This window comes from Rhinopithecus roxellana, chromosome 8, assembly GCF_007565055.1.
Source record: "Rhinopithecus roxellana isolate Shanxi Qingling chromosome 8, ASM756505v1, whole genome shotgun sequence".
Classification (NCBI taxonomy): Eukaryota; Metazoa; Chordata; class Mammalia; order Primates; family Cercopithecidae; genus Rhinopithecus; species Rhinopithecus roxellana.
This window is the reverse complement of record NC_044556.1, coordinates 47,145,254-47,153,725: the sequence shown is the minus strand read 5'-3', so window position 1 is coordinate 47,153,725 and position 8,472 is coordinate 47,145,254. Positions and strand designations below refer to the sequence as shown.

Below are 8,472 nucleotides of genomic sequence, written 5' to 3'. Positions count from 1 at the left end.
AGCATGGCATTTAAGACTCTTCATGATTGAACCCTGCTTTTCTCTCTACCCATTTTCCCCCTCAAATGCACATCTGGATCACAGCACATGCTGTTTTCTCTCCTCCCTAGTCCACCGGCTCTCAGTTGGAATTTTTTTTTCTCTTTTTGAGACAGGATCTTACTCTGTTGGTTAGGTTGGAGTGCAGTACTATGATCATGGCTCACTGCAGCCTTTACCTCCTGGGCTCATGTGATTTTCCCACCTCAGCCTCCCCAAGTAGCTGGGACTATAGGCACATGCCAACACACACAGCTAATTTTTGTATTTTTTGTAGAGATGAAGTTTTGCTATTTTACCCAAGCTGGTCTTGAACTCCTGGGCTCAAGTGATCCACCCACCTCCATCTCCCAAAGTGTTGAGATTACAGATGTGAGCCACCACACTTGACCCTGGAATGTTTTCTAACATGCCTTCCTTGATCCCTTTACCAACTTTGTATTTTTTTTTAATGTCTTGAGTTTAATGTCTTTATAAGTTTACTTCTATAATAACACAGCTTCTTTCTTTTTCTTTTTTTTTTTTGAGATGGAGTCTTGCTCTGTTGCCGAGGCTGGAGATCTTAGCCCACTGCATCCTCCGCCTCCCAGGTTCCAGCAGTTATTCTGCCTCAGCCTCCCAGGTAGCTGGGATTACAGGCATGTGCCACTACGCCTGGCTAATTTTTGTATTTTTAGTAGAGACAGGGTTTTACTATGTTGACCAGACTGGTCTCAAACTCCTAACCTCAGGTGATCCTCCCACCTCAGCCTCCCAAAGTGCTGGGATTACAGGCATGAGCCATCATGCCTGGCCTTTTTTACCACTGTATTCCCAGTGCCTTGTATAATGCCCAACATTTAAATGCTCAGTAAATATCTATTGAAGGAATCTATGACAACAGATATGATCTACTGAGTCTTAATATGTGCCAGGCCCTGTCCTAAATATGTTTTGTTTTATTGTGATAAAATATACATACACGAAATTTCCATTTTAATAATTTTAAGTATGCTATTCAGTATCATTAAGTAAATGTTGTATAATTATCACCACTGTTTCCAAAACTTTTCATCACCCAAAACAGGAACTCTATACCCATTAGGCGTTAACTCCCCACTCACCTCTCTCCAGCCCCTGATGGCCTCTATTCTACTTTCTGTCTCTGTTTGGCTATTCTGGTTACTTCATGAAAGTGGAATCATACAATATTTGCCCTTTTTGTCTAGCTTATTTCACTTAGCATATGATGTTCAAGGTTCACTGTGTTGTAGCATGTATCAGTACTTCATTTGTTTTTATGGCTGAATAATATTCCATTGTATGTATATACCATATTTTGTTTATCTACTCATCTGTTGATGGACACTTGGGTTGTGTCCATCATCTGGCTATTGTGAATAATGCTACTATAAACACAGGGGTACAGATATCTCTTTGAGACCTTGTTTGCATTTCTTTGGGGTATATACCCAGAAGTAGAATGGCTGGGTCATCTGAAAATTCTATTTTTAATTTTTTGAGGAAGTACTATACTGTTTTACATAGCAGCTGCACCATTTTATATTACTACCAATAGGGCACAAGGGTTCCAACTTGTTTCCTTCCTTCCTTCCTCCCTCTGGATCTTTCCTCCTTCCTTTTCTGTCACCCAGGCTGGAGTGCGGTGGCATGATCACAGTTCACTGCCACCTTGATCTCTCAGGCTCAAGCTATACACCCGCCTTGGCCTCCCAAAGTGCTGGGATTATAAGCATGAGCCACTGCACCTGACCTCTTTTATTTTATTTTATTTTATTTTATTTTTATTTTTATAGTAGCCATCCTACTGGATGTGAAGTGGTATTTCCTTGTGGTTTTACTTTGCATTTCCCTAATAACTCATGCTGTGGAGCATCTTTCCATGTGCTTATTTGCCATTTTTTGTCTTCTTTGAATATACGTATATTCAAGTGTTTTGCCTGTTTTTGAATTAGGCTGTTTTGACCAGGCACGATGGCTTACCCCTGTAATCCCAGCAGTTTGGGAGGCTGAGGCCAGCAGATCACCTGAGGCCAGGAGTTCGAGACCAGCCTGGCCAACATGGCAAAACTCTGTCTCTACTAAATATACAGAAATTAGCCAGGCCTGGTGCCATGTGCCTGTAATTTCAGCTACTCGGGAGGCTGAGGCAGGAGAATTGCTTGAACCTGGGATGCAGGGGTTACAGTGACCTGAGATTGTGCTACTGCACTCCAGCCTGGGTGACTGAGCAGACTCTGTCTCAAAAAAAAAAAAAAAAAAAAATTAGGCTGTTTCGTTGTTGAGTTGTAAGTGTTCTTAATATATTCTGGATATTAATCTCTTGCAAATATTCTCTCACATTCTGTGGGCTGCCTTTTCATTCTGTTGATAGTGTCATTTAATGCACAAAACTTTAAATTTTGATGAAGTCCAATTCATCTGTTTTTCCTTTGTTTGACTGCATGTTTGGCATCATATCCAAGAAATTATCGCCAAATCCAATGTCATAAAGATATTCTCCTGTTCTCCTGTATTTTCCTCTAAGAGTTTTACAGTTATTGCTCTTTAGTTTTAGGTGTTTTTTGAGACAAGAGTCTCACCCTAGGCTGGTCACAGTGGCTCACATCTGTAATCCCAGCAGTTTGGGAGGCCAAGGCAGGCGGATCCCTTGAGGCCAGGAGTTGCAGACCAGCCTGACCAACATGGCGAAACCCGTCTCTACTAAAAATACACAAATTAGCCGGGCGTGATGGCAGGCGCCTGTAATTCCAGCTACTCGGGAGGCTGAGGCATGAGAATTGCTTGAAACTGGGAGGCAGAGGTTGCAGTGAGCCAAGATCGCACCAGTGCATTCCAGCCTGGGGCATACAGCGATACTGTGTCTCCAAAAAAAAAAAAGAAAGAATCTCACTCTGTGGCCCAGACTGGAGTGCAGTGGGACGATCTTGAGTTACTGCAACCTCTGCCTCCCACGTTCAAGAGATTCTAGTGCCTCAGCCTCCTGAGTAGCTGGGATTACAGGCATGCACCACCACGCCCAACTGATTTTTGTATTTTTAGTAGAGATGGGATTTCACCACATTGGGCAGGCTGGTCTAGAGCTCCTGGCCCTGAGTGATCTATCTGCCTCAGCCTCCCAAAGTGCTGGGATTACAGATGTGAGCCACTGCACCCAGCCCTACATTTATTTATTTATTTGAGATAAAATCTCCCTCTGTCATCCAGGCTGGAGTGCAGTTGCATGGGATTATTGATGTGAGCCACTGCACCTAGCCCTACTTTTATGTATGCATTTATTTATTTGAGACAGGGTCTCCCTCTGTCATCCAGGCTGGAGTGCAGTTGCGTGATCCCAGCTCACTGCAACCTCTGCCTTCTGGGTTCAAGCGAGTCTCCTGCCTCAGTTTCCCAAGTTGTTGGGACTACATGAGTGTGCCACCACACCTGGTGAATTTTTCTATTTTCAGTAGAGACTGGGATTGATTCACCATGTTGACCAGGCTGGTCTTGAACTCCTGACCTGACCTCAAGTCATCCTCCAGCCTCAGTCTCCCAAAATGCTGAAATTATAGGGGCAAGCCACTGTGCCCAACCCCTAGTTTTTGTATATTTCTTTTTTTTTCTTTTTTTGAGACGGAGTCTTGCTCTGTTGCCCAGGCTGGAGTGCAGTGGCGCGATCTCGGCTCACTGCAAGCTCCACCTCCCGAGTTCACGCCATTCTCCTGCCTCAGCCTCCTGAGTAGCTGGGACTACAGGTACCCACCACCGCGCCCGGCTAATTTTTTGTATTTTTAGTAGAGACAGGGTTTCACCGTGTTAGCCAGGATGGTCTCGATCTCCTGACCTTGTGATCCGCCCGCCTCGGCCTCCCAAAGTGCTGGAATCACAGGCGTGAGCCACTGTGCCCGGCTATATATTTCTTATATTTAGGTCTTAGATCCATTTTGAATTCATTTTTGTATATGGTATGAGGTAGGAGGTCCAACTTAACTCTTATGTATGTGGATATCTGCTTTTCCCAGCATCATTTGTTAAACAGACTGTCCTTTCCCCATTGAATAGTCTTGGCACCTTTGTCAAAAATCAGCTGACCATGGCCAGGCGCAGGGGCTCATGCCTGTAATCCCAGCACTTTGGGAGGCTGAGGCGGGCAGATCACGATGTCAGGAGTTCAAGACCAGCTTGGCCAATATGGTGAAACCCCCTAATAAAAATACAAAAAAAAAAAATTAACCGGGCATGGTGGCATGCACCTGTAGTTCAGCTGAGGCAGGAGAATTGGCTGAACCCAGGAGGCGGAGGTTGCAGTGAGCCAAGATTGTGCCACTGCACTCCAGCCTGGGCAACAGAGGGAGACTCCGTTTGAAAAAAAAAAAAGGGCCGGGCGCGGTGGCTCAAGCCTGTAATCCCAGCACTTTGGGAGGCCGAGACGGGCGGATCACGAGGTCAGGAGATCGAGACCATCCTGGCTAACATGGTGAAACCCCGTCTCTACTAAAAATACAAAAAAACTAGCCGGGCGAAGTGGCGGGCGCCTGTAGTCCCAGTTACTTGGGAGGCTGAGGCAGGAGAATGGCGTGAACCCGGGAGGCGGAGCTTGCAGTGAGCTGAAATCCGGCCACTGCACTCCAGCCTGGGCGGCAGAGCGAGACTCGGTCTCAAAAAAAAAAAAAAAAAAAAAAAAAAAAAAAAAAAAAAAAAAAAAAAGGGCCGGGCACAGCGGCTCATGCCTGTAATCCCAGCACTTTGGGAGGCTGAGGCAGGTGGATCACCTGAGGTCGAGAGTTCGAGACCAGCCTGACCAACATGGAGAAACCCCATCTCTACTAAAAATATAAAATGAGGCTGGGCGTGGTGGCTCACGCGTGTAATCCCAGCGCTTTGGGAAGCCGAGGCGGGCAGATCACAAGGTCAGGTGATCGAGACCATCCTGGCTAACACGGTGAAACCCCGTCTCTACTAAAACTACAAGAAATTAGCTGGGTGTGGTGGCACGCGCTTGTAGTTCCAACTACTCGAGAGGCTGAGGCAGGAGAATCGCTTGAACCCGGGAGGCGGAGGTTACAGGGAATTGAGGTTGTGCCATTGAAGTCCAGCCTGGGCGACAGAGCGAGACTCCATCTCAAAAAAAAGAAGAAAAAGAAATACAAAACGAGCCTGGCTTGGTGGCGCTTGCCTGTAATCCCAGCTACTCCAGAGGCTGAGGCAGGAGAATTGCTTGAACCTGGGAGGCAGAGGTTGCCGTGAGCCAAATCGCGCCATTGTACTCCAGCCTGGCCAACAAGAGCGAAACTCCATTTCAAGAAAAGAAAAAAAAAAAATCAGCTGACCACATATGTGAGTGTTTATTCTGGGCTCTCTATGCTCCTTTTTTTTTTCTTTTTTTTTGAGACGGAGTCTCGCTCTGTCGAGAGACTGGAATGCAGTGGCGCAATCTTGGCTCGTTGCAACCTCCACCTCCTGTGTTCAAGCGATTCTTCTGCCTCAGCCTCCCAAGTAGCTGGGACTACAGGCACCTGCCACCACGCCCGGCTAATTTTTGTATTTTTAGGAGAGACGGGGTTTCACCATGTTGGCCAGCATGGTCTCGATCTCTTGGCCTCGTGATCCACCTGCCTCGGCCTCCCAAAATGCTGGGATTACAGGCATGAGCCACCCCGCGCCCGGCCCTCCATTCTCTTTGGTTGGTTTATATGCCTGTTCTTATGCCAGTACCACACTGTGTCTTACACATTACATTTAATCCTCACGATACCTTTTTGAAGTAGAGATTCTTATTCTATAATTGAAGAAACAATCTCAGAAAAAATTACCTGAAGGAAACACAGCTAGTAACTGGAAGGCTACAGTTTAAATGTATCCAATTCTAAAAATTGGAAATAAAATCAGTTTTGTTTTGTTGAAATGGAGTCTCCCTCTGTTGCCCAGGCTGCAGTGCAGTGGCGCGATCTTGGCTCACTGCCACCTTCACCTCCAGAGTTCAAGCAATTCTCTTGTCTAGGCCACCTGAGTAGCTGGGATTACAGGTGCCCGCTGCCACTCTCAGCTAATTTTTGCATTTTTTTAGGAGAGAGAGATTTTCACCATGTTGGGCAGACTGGTCTCAAACTCCTGACCTCAAGTGATCCACCTGCCTCGACCTCCCAAAATGTTGGGATTAAGCCACCACACCTGGCCTAAAATCAGTTTCTAGAAACACATTTCTCCACAGGGAATTGAACTCAGACTGTTAGAAGCACTAAAACAAAATAAATTTACAACAACCCTGCAACGTTGAAACTCATTAACCCATTCAACAAACTTTTTTGAGTGAATATTTTGTGAGACATTGGTGTTAGAAGCTGTATGTAGGTGGAGAAACTGACTTGTGAATAAGTTGAGCAGCATGTTCAAGCTCCCCCAACTGGTTCCTTCAGAGCCAGGCTTTATCCTGTTACCTCATGCTGCTCCATCAGGGAAGGTGGGGCTTGGTATGTACATTGTATCTTTAGATACAAAAATCTCCTACTATCTGGGGAATTTGAATAACCTCCCTGAAGAACAACTGCATCTTCTAGTGAGCCTACCACCAAGAAGACATTTTAGAATTTTAGTTTGGATAGTTTATAATATAAAAATAATGGAATTTTTTCCATTTCTCATATAAGAAATTGTGTCATAATACTGGACATCCTTTTTCCAAACTATCTTTGCCCACACACATGTTGTTACGATTTAAAGGGTCAGTAGGGGCCAGGGGTGCTTGTTCAAGCCTGAAATCCCAGCACTTTGGGAGGCCGAGGTGGGCGGATCACGAGGTCAAGAGATCGAGACCATCCTGGCCAACATGGTGAACCCTCGTCTCTACTAAAAATACAAAAGCTAGCTGGGCGTGGTGGTGCGCGCCTGTAGTCCCATCTACTCGGGAGGCGAAGTTTTAGTGAGCCGGGATAGCGCCAATGCACTCCAGCCTGACGACAGAGTGAGGCTCCGTCTCAAAAAAGAAAAAAAGAAAAAAAAAAAAAAAGAAAAATAAAGGGTCAGTAGGTTAGAGCCTCATTTTGGAGAAAAGGAAATATATAGACCTATTGATAGAATGGAGAAAGCAATACTGGTAGGTCTCACTTGTCATTTATTGAGCCCAAAGTGCTGGGATTACAGGCGTGAGCCACGGCGCCCGGCCTGACACCACTATTAAATTAGGGAGAAAGGTTAAGGAGGGGTGGCTAATTCTAGTGATTACGACTGTGAAAGGGTTTACTTTCTACCAGAAAGACTGAACACAAACGCAGAAGCCTCGCTCTTCATTCTATCCGAAGTTTACCTTTGCGCACTTATTCTCCATATGAAGAAAACTGCAAGTAGCCCAATTTCCGCTTCAGTAAGTTAAAAACACTAACTTAGCAGAAATCTAGTTAATAGGTTTAGCTCGGGAAATAGAAAGCAAGAAACTTGCTCAAGGAAACTTTTCGGTTCTACGACGCATGCGTTCAGCCTCCAAGAAAGTGGCAAATACGGCTGCGCGAATTGCCGGCCCAGCCCTCCTTGGTCACGTGTTGGGAGACAGCGGCGTGGCGGCGGCCGTGGCGGTAGCGACGGCAGGCCGTAGGGCGGTCAGAAGGTTTCCGGTTCCGGTGTAACGTTCGGGCTCCGTCTCAGGGGCTGAAGTTTGTGAGGTGAGTAGTGGCCCCGGGCCCAGAGAGGGTAACTCCAGTCCGCGCGACTGTGGCCGGGGGCTCAGTCCAAGGGGAGGATCGAAGCGGGAGGGTTCAGCGGGAAGGAGTGTGAAAGGAGTACCTGGTTTGGTGGAAGAAGAGATTGGAATGAGATTGTTGAGGGGAAAAGGGCGGGGGCGGGAAGGAGACTGGGTAGGGAGACCAGCTCTGAGGTGAGGAGTTTGGGTAGAACAAGGTAGAGTAAGAGACTGGTTGGAGTGACGGAGAGTAAAAATAGAAGATTTGGGGCTGCAGAGGGAAACTCAGGTTCTAGCAAACAAGAGCACGGAGTAAGGAATTCCTTCAGAAGACTGGATTTGGATTCTGCTGCCTGCTCATTGAGAGATCATTGTACCTCGCTCTCCTTCCGCACCCCCATTACCCCTGCACCTCGCAGTTATTGTTGAGCATTTGATTAGTGACAAAGCTAATTACCGTTTGAAACTTTTCTGTCCATGGCTGTTTAGTTTGCACATCATCTTATGGAGGTAACAGTGGCACCTCATTTATTGCTTTGGGCTTTCAAATTGCTTATACTTTCTAGCCTATCATCCAATTCTAGTGGAATATGAGACCCGTTAAGGTGAGGACTCTTGTTAGTTTTGCTCACTGTTTTATGTATCCACTGCACTTAGTACATTGCTTGACACTTGGTGGTTAATAAATATTTATTGAATGAATTAAGATGTAAATATGGCAGTCCTCATTTTGTAAGATGAGTAAACTGTGGCTCCAAAGAATTAATTAACTTGCCTAA

The 8,472-nt window shown here is 45.9% G+C and overlaps 1 protein-coding gene across 5 annotated transcripts in view; it reads left to right on the top strand.

Annotated features, from left to right (window-relative positions):
• Window positions 1-7,551: 7,551 nt before the first annotated feature.
• The window catches only part of PRPF3 (pre-mRNA processing factor 3), a 33,236-nt gene continuing 32,315 nt past the window's right edge, over window positions 7,552-8,472 (top strand). For 2 of the 5 annotated variants that reach the window (XR_004058869.1, XM_030936465.1), the window contains exon 1: window positions 7,552-7,676. The gene's annotated coding sequence lies outside the window, so the exon portion shown is untranslated. Of the gene's footprint in view, window positions 7,677-8,279; window positions 8,299-8,472 lie in introns of those variants that run through there. The other 3 variants (XR_004058870.1, XM_010387267.2, XM_030936464.1) reach the window with 2 other exon arrangements.